Below are 17908 nucleotides of genomic sequence, written 5' to 3'. Positions count from 1 at the left end.
AGTTCGGTGCCATGCGCAGTCCGTACTCTGCAAACTTGACCTCTCACTCTTTGTAGACTGGGTTCCTTGTGAGGGCCACATCGTAGTCCTCTTTGTGTCTGATATCATCCTTGGTGCACAGCAGGTGTATGGTACACGTTAGGCTTTTCCACTTAGTGTACATCAAGGACATAAGAAAATGTGAGTCGCTCTGCCAGAGTTCCCAGACCCTGCGTGGAGAACGAGGCCTCACTTTTTGGGAGTCCAGCTGCACACTCCTTGACTCACTTTTGGAGCAGGGGGCTCAGATGTCAAGTGCAATGATGGTAGAGTCAGCAGCCATAGCAGTTCTGTACCACAGCCCTGACACTAGAAGATTGTTTCCTCCAAGTAGATCACAGTCACGTATTTGTTTAATCGGCCTCATACTGTTACGAGTTGAGATCAGATCCATCTTAACTAAGAAAGTGAATTACAGACCTAATCCTGTGTTTGTAGTGCTTACAAATACTTAAGTGCTTTTTCATCATTTATTTTGGTTTTCCTAAACCTGTGAGCTAATGTGCCAGGACTAGTAAGTTGAAATTTTAGGGAGATAAATTTGGCTTGATAGAAGCACTTTCTATCACGAGAGCCATTCCTTGCTGTACTGCATTTGGGAAGCCCTGGGCTCCTTATCAAGCCAAGGTTGGATGTCTGTTGACCAGGGAACCTGGAAAGTCAATCCCTGGGCAGGAGATGAAGTCGCATTAGAGCACCTAAAAAGTTCTTTGCTTTTGAGTTGTTCAACAAAGAATCACTGAGCACCAGCCACAGACCGGGGTCTGTGCTGGGCTCTGGAAATACAGCGGTGACCACAGAGAACCAGCAGCTGCCTTCGTAGAATTTATAGACTACAGCTCAAGTGTCTAGTGTGGTAGCCACTAGCCATATATGGCTACCTATGCTTAAATTAATTAAAATAAAATACAGTTTAAAATTCAGTTTCTTGGGGCGCCTGGCTGGCTCAGTCAGTGGAGTACGCGACTCTTGATCTCAGGATTGTGAGTTTGAGCCCCATGCTGGGTGCAGAGATGACTTTAAAAAAAAAATCTTTAAAAATAAAAGAAAATTGAGTTTCTCATTCACAGAAGCCCCATTTCCAGTGCTCAGTAGACACACGTGACTAGTGGCTGCCTTGTGGACAGCACAGATACGGTATGTTCCCTTCACCTCAAGAAGTTCTCTTAGGCAGCCTGTGCTGGCCTGCAGAGCTAAGATTCTGTGTTTTTAGACCGTCTGCGATTAGCCTTGTTTCACAGTTGGGGCAGCTGATGCACAGAAAAGCTGTTTGTTTAAGGTCCTGTAGCGGGATGGGCCTGAGCTGGGAACAGATCTCTTCTCTTGGAGCGTGGCTCTTCTTGCTGGGAAGTGAGGTGGGGAGTGGACTGACTGAGGGCGTGGTCTCTGCGTTCAGGCTGCCTGAGCTCACATCCTGGCTCTGTCGCTTCCTAGAGCAAGTTACTAATCTGTGCCTCAGGTGCCTTGCCTGTAAAATGGAGAAAGTACCTACCTCATGGCATTGTGGGTGATCCAATAATGCAAATCTTTAGAACTGTGCCTGACACGTTCTGCTTGCTAGGTTGAGAATGAGAAGGTGGATAGAAGTTATTGGCGGAGTCAAGGAAGCATTTTCTTTTTTTAAATTTATGTTGTTTTATTATTATTGTTATTTTTTAATGTTTATTTATTTTTGAGAGAGAGCACGCACATGTGAGCTGGGGAGGGGCAGAGAGAGAGGGGGAAACAGAGGATCTGAAGCAGGTTCTGCACTGACAGCAGTGAGCCTGATGTGGGGCTCGATCTCACGAACCATGAGATCATGACCTGAGCTGAAGTCGGACACTCAACTGACTGAGCCACCCAGACACCCCTCAAGGAGACATTTTCAAACGGGAGACCAAGGTGGAAAAAAGAACATTGGCAGGCGGGGCTGTGTTTGCAGAGTTGACCAACCACCTGGAGAGGGACACAGAACTGAATGTTTCTAAGCCACGAGCTGCTCTGGGCATGAGAGCTGATATAAAAATGCCAGCATGTTGACGAAGCCCTCTGAGTCCCAGTTCTCATCGCTGGCTTTTGAACAAGGATCCCTTTGATGTCCCTTTCCTCCTGGTCTGCTTCTACCCATGGCCCTTTCTCCTGTCCCCAAACATTGCTTCTCCCCCTACTGTATTTCTACCTCGGAGGGGTGAAGTTGCAGACATTTGCCATCATCCCCATGGAGCAGGGAGATGTGCCAGAGGCAGAGAGAAGGGACAGATCCTGGGTCATTTGGCGGTTGGATCCTGGCTTTTCTTTGAGGTTTCTGTCGCTTGGCGATTTGCTCACTCTTTCAAGCAGGTCCATCTGGTGTGGCATGGTGCGGCTCCAAGTGCCCTGTTTTGCTGAATGAGGAGAAAGAGAGCTCTGATGCTAGCCTCAGGGCTGGGAGGGTGCCCCATTTCATAGGTGCATCCCTGCTTGCACGTGGAACTTTAAATGCTTTAATAGCCACGGACTCACTTCATCCTTTGAACAGGTATTGGTGAACATGTAGACATGGCCCCTGCCCTCCTTGTGTGTGTGTGTGTGGGGGGGGGGGGGTGGTTCCTCCTCAACACCAGGAGCTCAGGGCCCTTGTCTTCCCCAGCAGGTATTCGGCAGTTTGTTTCGGTTTTGAAGTAGGAAGGTTTTAGTGTGACTGAGTGCATGGGCGTGGGGGTTGTGACTGTGCTCTAGACGTGCATGTCCCACATGGCATCTCACTTCACCCAAGCGAGGCACATAGGGCAGGTAGTAGAGCAGGGCCGGTGACAGACCTGGAGTCAGGTGGCCAGTGATGGTGGACCCAGGACTGACCTGTGTGGAGACTGTTCCTGGCCACCTGGATTCTCAACGTGGCATAAACGTGCTGCCTGAGGACCAATGATCAGGGGTACTGAGTACTTGTGCCTTAACCTGTAAGATTGGCTCTGCCAATCTCCTTCTCGTTTGTGCCTTGGCTTTCCACCATTCATGGATGATGTTCTAGCTCAGAGCCGCTGTGACAGGAATGGGTGCCTAGAAGATCCCAGAATTGTCCTCATGTCAATGCGCAAACTCATACTCATTTTTATCATGCCTTATGCATCGATTATTAACAGCAGATTGTAGGCCAGCCTTGGAATTTTGTTTGCCAGTGTCAAGGGTCACAAGGACATATCTTTTGAAATCCAAACAGTTTCCCTTTGTGTGGAGCCTGGCGGCTGTGCCTAGGAGCAGTTTCCTAGGCTGACGTGTAAATAGATAATTCATTTGCAGATTGCTTTTCTCCTTGTAGAGTTTGTCGTTAGTGGGGGCAGAGCCAGTGTTGGGTGACTGCTTCCTGTGAGCACAGAATGATGGTCAGGGGTTGTAGCTATTTATGATAAATCGAGGGGGACAATGTAAACATTTTCGTGTTATGTTGATGTTTGGGAGTCTTTCCCAGGCTGCTGTAACATATACACTGCCGCCCCTTCTGTGCTTGCGCCTCTTTTTATAGACGGTGCGCACAGCAGCCTGGAGATAGGAGAGGTTCCTGCAGCCAGTGGGGAGGTGAGACAGGCCAGAACTGGAGCTAGGAGATCTGTCACTGTCCCGGGGATCTGGGCAGTGGGCTTGAGAGCAGGCCAGGGATCTGGATAGAGAAGCCAAGGCAAAAGTAGGAACTGGGCTGCTTTAAGCAGGACAAAATGAATAGTGTCTCCCGAGAAAGAAAACTCTCAACCAGGGATGGAAAATAGAGTAGCTGGAGAGAGCTGGGACTCGGGAGGGCCGAGGGCCTAAGCAGGGCTGGATGGTGGCTGCTGACAGGTTGCCAGGCCTGCGAGCCTGGGCCAAGACAGTCTCAGGCCTTTTAAGATGGTTTTGTGTTTGCTTTGTGGGACCTTTATGTTGAATATGGTGCATTATTGAGCCAACACTGGCAGGTGTGAGGGGGCGAGGCCCCCCAGGAACTGGGAAATGTTAGTCATGTCTGAGCGCTGATAGAAGATACGGCTCCTCTTGAAGACAGCTGCAGGAGGAGGCCCCGCAGCCCGCCAGCCTACGTTACAATCTACGGTCTTGGTTTTGTCTTGAATTATTAAGGTCGTGGGCTATTTCAACCCTCACCTGAAGCATCGTTGTGAATAATTTTCCCTTCCTGGGGTCAAAGGAGCTCCAGTAGAGAAGGGGTTTTGTGGCCGTGGTTCTGGATTCCCCAGGTTGTTCCCTCCAGGAAAATATACTGGGGCGGCCAGGAAATCCAGAGGTTACCCTTGATGGCAGTGTGTGCACCTCCTTGGGCTGTCTTGCAGATTGGTATTTTTTCTGGGTGTTCCTTTCCATTGTAGCAAGAAAGAAACAGTGCTGTTAGAAGATGTAAAATATTTAACACTCTCTTTAAAAAATTAAACTGCCTAGGAGTCTTTGATTGGTGGTGCCCATGGCAACATGCATGGTTTTCAAGAGTGTCTTCCTAGAGCTTTGGGGCTCCTCAGAAGGGGCGGGGACCCCACTGCTGGCAGGACCGACTGGGAGGCCTACACCACCTGCCTGCTTGGCCCAGAGGCTGGACAGTATTGGGACTGAGCAACCCCTTCAGAGATTGGTAGCTAGGGTCTGTTTTGATAAGTAGGGAGGAGTAATGGGGAAGAGAACTCGCCATCCTTTGGGGGCTCATTCATTCATTTTGTTTTATTGGCCTGTTAGTCCCTGGCACTTACGCTTCTCCATCCAGCCTTCGGACTTCTGCCTGTGCAATTTTCTTTGCCTGGAGTGTTCTTTCCTCCCTTTGCCTAGGTAGCTCTGGCCATCCTCAGATGTCACCTGCAGGAGCATGTTGCCGGGGAAGCCTTCTGCAGTCCTCTGGAGCAGGTTAAAGCTTCCTGTTGGAGGCTTTCATGATTCAGTGGTTCTGGACAGAACATTCTTCACAGCATCTGTCTCGGCTGCTTTGTTAGACTTGTTTGGAAAATCATTGTTTGTCTGCCCCCCTCCCCCTCCCCACCCCCCGCCCCAGAAGTCTGTAGGATCTATGATGACAGTGGCCAGGGCTGTTTCTCATCTACGTTTTGTCCCCAGAGCCCAGCATGTGCCTGGCCCACAGAAGGGGCTCACTCTCTGAGTGTCAGTTAATTCATTTACGAAGTTTTGGGTTCTGTAGCAGATTCTGGGAATACAAAGAGAACAAAACACCCCTGCTGTCCTCACGTTGTTCCTAATCTAGAGCAGTGGGTGAGCTCTCAAGAGATCGATTGAGTGGCAGGAAGAAAACATCAGTTAAAGTTCTGTTTATTCTTCAATTCAAATATAAGAAAGATGTAGCTTGCCTATTTATAGTAGTACAGATTTTATAATTAACTTATAAGTAAATATGCTCAAAGCTATTTTACTAACAGGAAAGTGTGATCAAAAAGCTTGGTGGCCACTGGTCTGAAGGGAGAGGTAGGCACATGAAAGGGTTTTTGTGCCCAGGTGTGATAAACACTAAATTAGGGCAAGTACCAGCTGCAGTGGAGGCCACCGTGGAGGTGGGGGGAGCTGGAAGAGAAGGGCATTCCTGATAAAGGCAGGGGCACCAGAACATGCAAAGGGTGGCATGAGAAGGCCCAGTGTAGTGGCAGAGGTCAATACTTTAATAAGGTGGGAATATAAGGTGGGGGGAGGGTCTGCTAGATGCCCCTACTGGTTTGGGGAGCGACTGAGGATTGCGAATACCAAGATGGAAGAGATAGGGCCCCTGCCTGCAGGGTGGACTTAGGGAGAGAAGTGTGCACACGTACCCCAAGGGAAGAGAGTCCAGTGAGAGCCTGGATTCAGAGAAGGTGGGTATTTGGGTCCAGGGGGATCATGCTTTCAAAGTCCACTGTACCCAAACACGCACCCCCCCTCTTCATTGCAGAAGGGCAGGGGGGAGGGCTGGCAACTGACTTCAAGCCCCTTTCAAAGCCCATCTCAGGGTTAGGCTCTCCATGAAGTTCTCCTTCATCTCCTCCTACCCAGTGAGATTTTTTACCTTAATGTGATTCAGACACCTCCATGGGCTATGTTTTCTGGGTTACAAAATTGTATATGAACAGAAAAATGATATATGGTGTGTATAAATATGCATATTTGATGTGTTTACTTACCTATGTAATCATACACATTTCTTTCTCCTTTCCTTTCCTTTCCTTTCCTTTCCTTTCCTTTCCTTTCCTTTCCTTTCCTTTCCTTTCCTTTCCTTTCCTTTCCTTTCCTTTCCTTTCCTTTCCTCCCTCCCTCCCTCCCTCCCTCCCTCCCTCCTTTCTTTCTTTCTTTCTTTCTTTCTTTCTTTCTTTCTTTCTTTCTTTCTTTCTTTCTTTCTTTCTTTCTTTCGTCCGTCCCAGAGCTTGAAGTAATTATGTAATTAGAATCCACATAGAATGTGGTTAGATAAGGTGTAATTAAAGAGGAAAACCTAATTTTAAAAGAATGATAAGAGGTCATTTGATTCAGTCTGGGCCCAAATCCAGTCTTGGAAGAACAGTAAGAGGTCACTTGGATGTACAGAGCTTGGGGCCACCCAGGAGCCCAGACTGGCCAGAGAACTGGGCAGATTTTGTTTCGTTCAGTTCACTGTGAAAGCTATTCATTGAGCATCTTCTTGGTATAGGATATTGTAGGAGGCCTAGCCATGGGTAAGGAAAAGAAGGTCTGGATCTAGGGAGGACATGGGGGAGGCAGGGAGATTGGCTGGAGGACGACCAGGAGGTCCTAAGGTGAGCAGAGAGATGAAGACTCCTTTGCAGGGGGAGGGGGGGCGGGCAACAGCAGGAGGTTGGGGAAGGATTCACAGAGCAGGTGGCCTTTAAGATGTGCTTGAAGGTAAGAAGGGTTTTAAGAACAAGGACAAGGACTCTCTGGCACATTAGAGTCACTCAGATAATATTTGTGGAATGAATGCCAGGCTGAGGTTGGAGGTGGAAGGAACATGGCCAAGTTGGGTGGCCATTTGCGGTTTGGTGAGGAGGTAAAGCCCATACAGCTCAGGCAGTAAGTACAGTGACAACACGAGGCTAAGAGGACACCAGGCTTAGGCCTTTAACTGTGTAGTGGTGACTGTGTGCAGAGGAATCAGAGACTGCTGTGGGCTGTGGAGGTCTGGGGAAGTGTCCTCATGGATGGGTCTTGGGCAGAGCCTAGAAGGACCAATAGGATAGGGGAAAGGGGAGGAGGGAAGACTTGTTAAAGGAGGGGAGCAACGTGGTCAAAGGTCTAGGGAGGGAGCCAGGAGATCATCCGGGAGAGAGGGGAGGGTTGTATAAGGGAGGGGGCAAAACCAGGTGGGCTGGAAGTGGGTGAACTAAGTTCCCAGGTGTGTTGGGCAGGAGAGCTTTGATCCAGTGGGACTAAGGAGCAGGTTGGTGGACAGGAGAGTGGCATGGAAAAGGCATGTTGAAGGAAGAGGAATCTGGCTCTTGTGTGTAGAATGGGCTTCTGAGGAGTTCAGCCTAGGTCCTTGTCATGAGGTGATCAGGACCAGGCAGTGAGCCTGGGAAGGTGGGGCTGTCTGCAGGCCCTTATCACAAAGGGCTACCGGTCTTGGTGATAAGAGGATGAGAGAAATAAGGCAGGGGAGGAGGCAGAGGTGACTGCAAGCTTCCCAGCCTGGGAGAATCATGGTACCTAAGACAGGAGGAGGCACAGCTGGTGGGAAAGAGGGTGTGGGCAGAGGCCCGGTGTGTCCAGAGCCCAAAGACCCGTGTTCTAACCCAGCCCTGCCTCTGAACTGGGTGAGACCTTGGACCAATTCGTTCATCTCCTGAGCTCCAGTTTTTGGTCAGTAGGCGTTTCTGCCATATGATTCAAGCTCATAGAGACTGTGGAGTCATCACAGTCCTAGGACTTGGGCAAAGAGAAGGTCTGGGCTGGAGATTTGTAAGGCCCTCCGATGGAGGGGAGAGAAGAAACCACATAATCTTCTTCCTTGTTTTGCTGGAGTGAGTAGGCAGAGAGCAATAGGGAGGGACTCTTGGTGGCCAAGTTGGATGAGGAGTTGCGGGGGAGAGAATGCTGTCCCGACTCATCCTGCCTATCTCAGGGTGGTTATGAGACTCTGTCATAATGAGTGTGTAAGCTTTAAGCCTACACAGATGTTGCGGTCAGTTCTCCATTCTGGGGTGGAGCAGGGGAGGGGTTAATCTTCCTGAACTTGTAGAAAGGAAATTCTCAGGGCAGGGAACTTCTTCCCCTTCTCCCCTCCCCAAGCCAGTCTTTGGGAAACTTATGGCCTTGGACCTTTAGAAACAGAGTCCATGCAGAGAAGGCTTCCTGGCAGAGGAGGACTTGAACAGAGCCCTAGGCAAAGCAGAGAAGGAAGGACTTTCCAGAAGAGGGGAATGACATGGAGTTACACAATTGAAAATAGAGTCTAGAAGGGAAGGGATATGTGTTTTGAATACCTAGTGTGTATACCAGCTCTGCACCAGCTGCTTTCCTGACGTTTGTCTTTACATCATTTCTGCCTCTATTATTATCCCATTTTACAGATAAGGCAATGGTATTAAAGAGATGAGTTAATTTGCTCAAGGCCTCAGTAGTCTGGCAGGATTTCGTTTTATTCAGATCTGATTCCATTGGCAACAAATACCCACTTCTGTAGTCTGTAAATACTATATTCTGCTGGCTCTTGGGAGAACACAGGGAAAAAGAGAATAATTTGTCTTTCTGACCCTTATTCCTAGTTAAGCACTTACTTAAAATGTGAACCCGGCTGCCATCCACGCACAGCATTCTGATACAGTATGGCATCTTGGAGAATGGGAACAGGGGACACTTAGAACTCCTCGAGGTCTAGAGCCCTTATTTATCAGATTAGGAGACTGAGGCCCCACAAAGAGAAGGGATATGCCAGGATCTGGGCAGGATGGGGATGAGAAGTAGAAGAATCTGGAGGCTTGGAGACTTGAGGCTCTTTTAAGGCCTCCCTGTGGAAAAGTTTGTTTTTAGACAACAATGGAAACCTTTGTCTAGAGAATTGGTCTGGGCAGGGGTTGGATCTGAAAGGTCCTCTGTGTGTGTGTGTGTGTGTGTGTGTGTGTGTGTGTGTGTGTGTGTGTTTTCTTTCCTCCACTTTAACCTCAGATGCCTTTGAACCAGCATGAAGGATTCTTTAAGACCAAAGGTTAAGACCAAAGGCATTTAACAGGTGGAAAGGGCATAGGAAGAAGGGGGAAGATCAGAAGCCACAGAAATAGAAGACTAAACTCTAGACTTGGCTAAAAGGAATTTCCCAGGCCCATAAATAACCACTAACATTTATTGAATGTTAAATTCATTTATTGTGCCAGGCAATCTTTACATGTCATTTTATAGAACTGCCAGGGCCTCCCCATGAGGTAGGTGCTATTTTATTGCTCCCATTTTACAGATGAAGGAACCGAGGTTCAATGAAGCTAAGTGACCTACCTAAAGTCACAGAGTTAATAAGACATAGTGCCCAGACTCCAACCCAGGTCCACCCAATCCAAAGCTCCGCCTTCAACGCCCAAGCTATTTTGTAGGACTAGGAGCTCCGGGTACCTGAGTATTTGGAGGTGTATGGAATAGCACATTTAGGAGTCATCCCTTGGCAGTGGTGCTCAGCAGAGGGCAGTTTTACCCCCACGGGACATTTGGCAATGTCTGGAGGAGACATTTTTGGTTATCACAACGTATAGGGGGTGCTACTGGCCTCTAGTGGGTGGAGGCCAGCATGTTCCTAAACTACTTACGATGCACAGGACAGCCCACATCAAAGAAGTATCCCGTGCCTAATGTCAATGTGCTGAGCTTGAGGAACCTTGCCCTTTGGGGACCTGGTTATGTTTTTACCCCAGAGCATAGGGCTGGTGGAAGACCATTTGGAAAGCCCATCTGAAGAACTTGAGTGGTTCCCTTACCTTTAGGGACTTACTTTATACCTTAGTGGATGTTTGCAGTTTGGACCCCCCACTGACTGAACCCTGAGAGGCTGCCATGGTGGTTGTGATGAGTGGAGGCCAGGAAGAAAAATTCCAGTGAGGCGTGACAGGCCAGGGTGGCTCAGGGCTGCAGATGAGCTGCAGCAGGTGAGAGGGGGCCGGGGTCCAGTCTGGGCTGCCGAGAATTGATTCGGTTGTTTCTCTGTGTGTAACTGAAATAACTCAGGTCCGGTGAATTGTGTAATTCAAAATGCCTTTATTAAATTATTACTGTGACTACTCCCCATCGGAAAGGTCTGAGGACAGGGTATACATGTTGCAGATGCAACTTGGGCACTACTCTGCTGCTTGCCGGCCTCCTGTTACTGGTTACTCTTTAACTCTGGTCTGCCCCATGCCACGTAGGGCAGAACAGCAAACAAATTTGGGGAAGCCCCAGGACCCTTGGCCTTTATGTGAGCTTCTCTGAGCAGCTCAGCTGAGCGTTGCGGGTGCCCGAGAGGTCTGACAGAGCAGCCCCCTCCCCTGGGAGGGCACCACTCGGGCAGTCCTGAGGAAAGTCTGCCTCTTCACCCCCATCTGCTCTCACTTCGGGCCCCTCTTCCAGGTTGGACACAGAGAATGTATGTCTGTGCCCTGGTCCCGGGTGGTGTACGTCACCAGGTAAGATTTTCACCTCCCTTTGGAGCCCTGGTTCCCAGCTAGTCCTCCCTGGCTGAGCTTCCTACTGCAGTGCCTTTCCCCTGCTGGCCTCGCTGACAGGAATGACCCCCTACTTCCATTCCATCCCCTGGCCCCACCCTCCAGCTAGCAGGGTCACCTCCCTCCTCCAGATGCCCTCAGCTCCAGTGAGTGCTTCTGTCATTTTTCCAGTCATTCAATTCTAGGCTTCCTGCATCATCTTTCCAGTGGTTTAGTCACTAACTAGCTGTGTGACCTTGGATGAGTCACTTAACCTTTGGAGAAGCAGCGTAGGATTGAACCAGGTGACTTCACTTCCCCTCCAGCATCAGTGTCGAATGAGAGTCATAGCCGTAGGACCTGGGGTGTTTCTTTAAGGTCGTTGGCAAACCAGGTTTCCCTTTGATCCCATACAGATTCATGGAGGACTCAGAATTGGTTGTTAGGAAACTGTCTTCAAACCAACTAAGTAAGCTTCTTTAATATTAATTCTTTACTCAGCAAGGGTGTACGGTAGGTTCAGTAGGGCTGTAAGATGGGGCCTCTTGGGCTTTGTCCTCAAGGAGCTCACAGCCTTGTGGGGGGCGGGTATGACTCTGCCATAACAGTAAACTTTGCAGCAAATCACCCGGTATCCGTCCTTAGTACCAATGATCACAATTCTCCACACCCTCACATCCCCCTTGCCCAGGGGTCTGTTTTTTTCAGTAAGAGGTCTGTTTTTTTCAGCCTTGTTCACTATGTACCTCACAGAGTGAGCAGTCAGATTTATGTTGAATAAATGCAGGAAAGAATGGTACCAATTGACTTAGGTTTTGAAGGAAGGATAGGAGTTAGATCTACATAGATGGGGAAGGGGGACATTATGGACTGCTAGGGGATATGGGTGGGGTGGAGGCAGGAGGGAGAAATGTGTGAGCAAATGCATGGATGTAGTAAGGCCCAAGGCATGCTGGATAACTGCAAGTCCATTATGATTGGACCCTGTGATATGGTTCGGATCAAAGTCTGGAAAGGTAAGTTGGGGCCAGATGTGGAGAGTCCTGAATTCAAGCTATGTTAAAGGGATTGGATTTATCCCACAGTAGGATGGCCTCACATTCCAGTTCCCCAGGGTGGCTTTGCCTGTTGTCCCCATGTGATTGTTAATAGTGCTCCCTTCGCTCTCACGTGTCCCTGTTTGGATGATAAATTGTATGCCCTTGCAATCCTAAAGGCTACACAGAGCCCCTGAAGGGTTCATGATGGGACGTGGTCAGGCTGGCATCGGGAAGGTCAGTGCCTGGTGGTGCCTGGAGGCAGGAGGCAAGATGTTCTCCAGTCCAGGTAGGGAGAAGGCCTGGGTCTGAGAAGTCGTTGTGACGTCTCAGATGTCTGAGAGGAGGAGATGGTTATAAAAGAGATTGAAGGCCAAAATGATACCACGCATGGTCTCTAAATGGCTCCAAAGTGGCTCTTCCAACAGAAGATGCATTCTGAAGTTCAGACATACTGGATAAGCTGTTTTCTAATTTGAAGTTATGGCTGATAAGAAAAACATCTACATTGTGCCTGTTTCCTGAGCAATTAAAAGTCAGAGAAGCTTCTCCCCAGCCTCCAAACGTTCTGGTGAAACACACTGGTATTCACTTTCCTAAACCCCAGCATTGTTCCTTGGAATTTAAAATAGGTTATGAATGTGCTTGATGTCAGGAAAGATAAATCTGTGAGGAGGACTGTAGTCAATACATTTCCTTTTTAAGTAGAAACAATATAAAGAGCTTCATTCAGTCCCGAATCAATCTCACTTTGTTGCCATGATTGTGTAAAACCTGAACTGCTTTATGTCCGTCTCACACTGTTTATATTCCCCTGATGTTCCCCATCTCAGCTGGCCCTGCACGGAGTCAAAGCCTTTTTAGGCCATGTGCAGCTCACTTCTCTCAGGGCTGTTTTATTGCATGCTGCAGAAGGGCTGTGCTCTGAGCAGTGAGTTCATTTTGTATCTAGCCGTGCTCTTCAGGGTGGCTATCCCACATGAGCTTCCTATGTCGCAGAGTTGGAAGGCCAAATTCCTTAGCTTTTTAAATTCCCATGAAAAAGATGATTACATTTTAGGATAGTTGATACATACACATGGTTCAGAAATCAAAACACTATAAAAATGTATGCATTGAAAATTTTCATTCTTAGCCCAGTGATGTCCACATCACCCCCTCCTCCAGCCTGGCCCCTATGGGCAGACTGAACATAATGTTCCAGTTTTCCCATGACAGTCTTTGTTTGTGTTCTCCATCCCAGTGAATGATCAGTAACACCCTCCTTCACCCCCAAAAATGTCCCATTGTCGGTGCTAAATGATATAATCCTTTATACACAGGTAATCCTTTTTATTAGTTTCTTAGGTATCCTTCCAGTATTTCTATATACAGATAACACACGTGGGGGGGGGGGGGATGACATACGTTGCCTTTGTCACTGAATATATCTTGGAAAACTACATATCTACCCCAAGTAGAATTGGGGTGTCCTCATTCTGCCAAAGTGCCTTTGTGTTTGTAGAGACTGGTTGGCAGTTAACTTTCCCTTAGTATGTCAGTTTAATTACTATTTAGGAGTTGCTTCTGTTTACCTAGGGAGAAACAAAAGACTGTGGGAAACAAACCCAGTTTCCTTCCCTTAGGAAAGCCCATTTGGGAATAAACTCATCCAGGTAGCTTTAAGGCACTAGCTTTCTGCCTAAGATGGTATTGGGCACTTTGGATGAAGTGGGTCCTGTCTTCATCTCCAGTTGTCTAGATGCTTCACGATCCAGCTCAGGTGCCTCAGCCTTTCAGGCTGATTCCCTAGCCAGATTCCCTAGCCAGAATTCTTTGGCATCCCCATCCATCCACTCATCCATCCATTTACCCATGTCAGCAACCAGCATTCACTGCACGTGTCCTTGTCCCAGGACCTGTGCTAGAGATGAACAGATGATGGGCCCCTTACTGGAGAAGACAGAGAGACAGGTGCATGAGTGGGAAGTTACAATGCAGTGCTCAGGCTGTGGGGGAGCACAGAATGATGGGTGCCTAAGTGTAGTTGAACTTGGGGTAGAGCTAGGGAGGCTTTCTGAAGACACTTTCTCTGGTGGGACTTGCTTTTTAGTTCTGTAAATATTTGCCTTATCTTCACTGTTACATCGAGGTCCTTTCTATTATCCTCAGCTCTGGCCCCTTCCCTTGTCACTGCATACCTGGTGCATACCTCCATTAAATAGTCATTCAAATATTTTTCGAGTGAAAAAGTCCAAATTAATTAAGTAGACCCAGCTCAAGGATCTTAACATCAAAAAGAGCAGGTGAGATGTTCTTTGCTGCCTTTGGTCTTCATGGCTTATCTAGGTATCCTGCTGGTATCCTGCAGAGGCCCCTCTAGATTAGTGCTTGCCCCTCCCTTCATTCTCCTCTTCTGCAGGCTAAAGTGCTCCCCCTCCATCTGTTACTATCGCCACAGTAAGGAACCCCTTGACTCTGACTAATGCTGACAAGAAGTAGCTGGGTGAATGGGAGTCCCAGGTCCCATCCCCCTGGGTCTTGGCTTCCCCCTTGGAGTGAGGTGGGTAGCATATGACCCCGAAGGACACTGTGCCTCTGACATTTCAAGAACAATGATTTCAGGAGTCAGCTGTGGCTCAGCCAGCTCCTTCTTTTATCTGCTTCTAATAAGTGCAGCTTCCCTTGCAGTTTCCTGGTGCCACAGGGGGTGATCAGTCCAGGATAAGAAATAGCCAGGCCAGGAAAATGACCTTTTAATAAAGTTGAAAGGGCCGCTGGGAGAGCCGGGATGGCCAGACGTGTGGCCGCCAGCCACTGTGCTGTGGTCTGCACTGAAAGAGGTCCCAGGTAATGACTCCAGCTGCAGCTGCTGAGGAAGGAACAGAGTCAGGCCATCATGGAAGAGGGTTTCGGCCGAACGTTAGCAGATGTTTTCCTAAAACTGTGCAGAGCAGCATTTTGTGGGAAGAGGTGAGATTTGTTTGACAACTCACACTCCCTTCTCTGTTGCCCTCATCTGTTCTTTCTACAGTAGCTTTACACAGGAAATAGGAAGCTGGGATGGTGGTTCTCAGGTAAGTCCACTTGGGACTGACACGTAGAGTTGACTGTGTGCCTGGCACTGCACCGGGCGTCTTTACATTCCACTAAAGCAGTGGTTCTTAAACTTTGGGGAGCATCAGAATTCACCTGGGGTACTTGCTAAAAATACATAGTACTCCCTGGTGGGGCCCAAGGATTTGAATTTTTTAATTTATTTTATTTGAGAGAGCAAGAGTGGGGGAAGGGGCAGAGGGAGGGGGAAGAGAGGGAGAGACAGAGAGAGAGAGAGAGAGAGAGAGAGAGAGAGAGAGAGAGAGAGAGAGAGAACCTTAAGCAGGCTCCACACTCAGCACAGAGCCCGATGCAGGGCCTGACGCCACGACCCTGGGATCATGACCTGAACTGAAGTCAAGTCAGATGCTCAACTGACTGAGCCACCCAGGTGTCCCCCAAGGATTTGGATTTTTAACATATTCTCTAGGTTATGCAAGTTATATCCAGATGATGTCAGCTGCAAATAACAAACTCCAGCCCAGATTGGCTAACTGGCAAAACTTGTTTCTCAAACAGGAGGGATGCATTGTAAAACTGCAAGGCCCATCAGTCCTGTGGGCCACAATGTGGGCCATGCCTCCTGGAGTTGGCAGTGGGATGATTCTGAATCTCAAGGTAGGGTGGGTTTTGGGGTAACCGCTTCAGTAGCTCAGTGACGTCAGCAAGGCCCCCGGTTTCTTCCCATCTCTGCTATCTTTGGTGGTTGGCTTCCCCTGCAGAGAATAAGAGGGCTGCAGCGTTTCCAAACATTTTAGTGAGACAAGCACAGCCAGAGGAAGAAGAGAGACTGGATGGACTTCAGGCTTTCTCAGCAGCCAGGAAGCTTCCTGAGGCCCCCCCAACACTCTCCCGAGATGCCTCCTCGGCTGGAGCTTGGCTGCACGTCCATCCCTGAATCAATCACTGTTGACTGGAAGGCGGCCACACTTCTGGAGGGATCTGGAGGAGAGGCACGTATCCAAACAAAATGGAGGCTCTGTTAGGAAGGAAGGAGCAGGGACTAGGGGTTGGGAAGGCGACTGCCAGGGCCCAGTGTGCAGGTGGCCCGAGCAGTACGCCTCATGTCATCCTGAGCAGCCGGGCTGTTGGCAAGGTTATCTCTGTCCTGCAGATGAGGAAATGAGACTCCCTGAGCTTCAGTGACTTGTAGATAACAGGCCCGTGGATGGTGTGTAGGGGGCGGGAGTGGGGGAACTGGGGTGTTTGTGAGGCCTTTTTAGCCCTAGGAGAGTAATCATACTTTTGTTTTTAACCTTTCTGAGGTGTCAGAGCAGACGCCTTCGTTTCTGATTTCTTTATGACTCCAGTTATTCGTGGCGGAAGGCCTTCCTCTGTTTTTCCTATGGGCAGAATTCTCAAGGCATGAGAAAAAATACGCAACTTTGGTTGTACCTGAAAGCAGTTGAGATGATGATATCAGCTCCGATTTGGGGGGAGAGGGGGTGGCCACATCAGCCCCTGTGCTAGGTATAGTGCATGCATTATCTTAAATCCTGGCAACAACCTACTAAGTTAGGTTTTATTCTCCGTATTTTAAAGATGGGGAAACTGAGTCTCAGGAAGGTGAAGCTGAGGGTGGTGGGTGGCACAGCTTGTGGGTGGTGGAGCCAAGCCTGCCGGCTCAAATTCGGTGCCGCTTCCCTACTCCACACTGGGGCTTATCAGCGGCTGCCAGCCTTGTTTATGCCCCTGAAGGAAGGTTCTCAGGGAACGGGCTTTTAGTGTCAAGAGTTCCAAAGGAGCTGAATGTTTCCTATGGGAATAATTCTCAGGGCACCAGGAAAAATATCCTGAGCATAATAAACACAAGAAAGAAACAGGAAATCTGGTTTGTTATATAGCAGCTAAAATACAACTAGGAAAACCCTTTAAAAAACCTAAAAGGTTTGCTGGATTTGAAAAGGAAAGGTCCGGATGGAAAGGGGAGGGAAACCCCTGTGAGTTCGGGAGATAAATGTGGACAGTGTGGCAGCAATAATGGGTGCTGCCACCCATAAAAAGCAAGTGAACACCTTGCTTTTTCCCCGGTTCTGCTTATGACTCTGTGATCTCCGGCAAGTCACTTAGCCTTTCAGAGCAGTGTCCGCACGTGTAACGGGTGGTCCTGGCTGGCAGCTCGGTGGGCAGAGGTCGCAGAGGCGTAAAGGGTGGAGCAAGCCTTGCCAACTGTGCAGCGCTTTGCAAAGGTGAGGGAGTGTCCGGTCTGAGCCACAGAGTTGACCCCCTGGAGTTTTAAACCGAGTACCCCTCTACCTGGTTACGAGCTGTTCGTTGCCTATCGGGGGCATGTCAGAACTGGTGGAGGGCAGCCCCTTCGCCTCCACTGGATGTCTGGCTTCGGCCTCATCACAAGGAGAAATCAGCTTTGCCTGCAAACATCCAGCTCTGGACGTTTGGAGTCCCTCCCTTGGCACATTGCCTGACCTATGCCTCGGGGACTATTGCCTACAGATGCCCAGGGGGAGATAACAGTAATACAAAGTGGGCAGAGATAAGTGCCCCATGCACAGCATGGAAGGTACAGACCATGGCTGCCGTGGGAGGATCCTGGGGCTCAGGAACCTCTGGGTAATCTGGCCATGTATGTTGAGGATGGATCACAGGTGTGTGTGTGTGTGTGTGTGTGTGTGTGAGAGAGAGAGAGAGAGAGAGAGAGAGAGAGAGAGAGAGAGAGAGACAGGTGAGCCCCTTTGTGAGTGCCGCCAACATACCTCTCTGATGATGGTGGCGCTGGAGACACAGTGACCTGACTTTTCAAATATGAACAGAGGGAATAATAGGGAATCCTCCCCCCCCCCCCCCAGTGAAGTATATCTGCAACTTTGTAGGGGTTTGAGTCTGCAGTAAGATATTTAAGAGTTTCTTGCTCCTAGCTTTCCTACCGTACCCATTTATATTGAGCAACCTCTGCATAGCAAGCTGAGCTCAGTGCTGTGGTTTCAAAGACCAAAATCATTGTCCTTGGGTAGGAGTCTCCTAGATAAACAGGATCATTACAAAACTGTGTGATAAGTGTTAACAGGTATGTACAGGGTCCTCGGGGAGAAGTAGGAGGGAACACCTGGTTGGGTCAGGTGGGGGGAGGGACACTTGTTTCTCAGAGGAGGTGACACCTGAGCTGGGGCTAGAAGGCTGGGAGGAAGTGTGCCAGGTGGACCAGCCTCTTGGAAGGGATTCTAGACAGAG

The 17908-nt window shown here is 49.0% G+C and overlaps 1 protein-coding gene across 44 annotated transcripts in view; it reads left to right on the top strand.

Annotated features, from left to right (window-relative positions):
- The window catches only part of SORBS1 (sorbin and SH3 domain containing 1), a 231596-nt gene that overhangs the window by 9666 nt on the left and 204022 nt on the right, over positions 1-17908 (top strand). Inside the window, exon 1 of one of the 44 annotated variants that reach the window (XM_045040476.1) lies at positions 15255-15337. The exons of the other annotated variants lie outside the window; for them this stretch is intronic. The gene's annotated coding sequence lies outside the window, so the exon portion shown is untranslated. Of the gene's footprint in view, positions 1-15254; positions 15338-17908 lie in introns of those variants that run through there. 44 annotated transcript variants of the gene reach the window in all.

This window comes from Felis catus, chromosome D2 (assembly GCF_018350175.1).
Source record: "Felis catus isolate Fca126 chromosome D2, F.catus_Fca126_mat1.0, whole genome shotgun sequence".
Classification (NCBI taxonomy): Eukaryota; Metazoa; Chordata; class Mammalia; order Carnivora; family Felidae; genus Felis; species Felis catus.
Note: the sequence above shows the minus strand (reverse complement) of the source record. Positions and strands in the feature narration are given on the sequence as shown.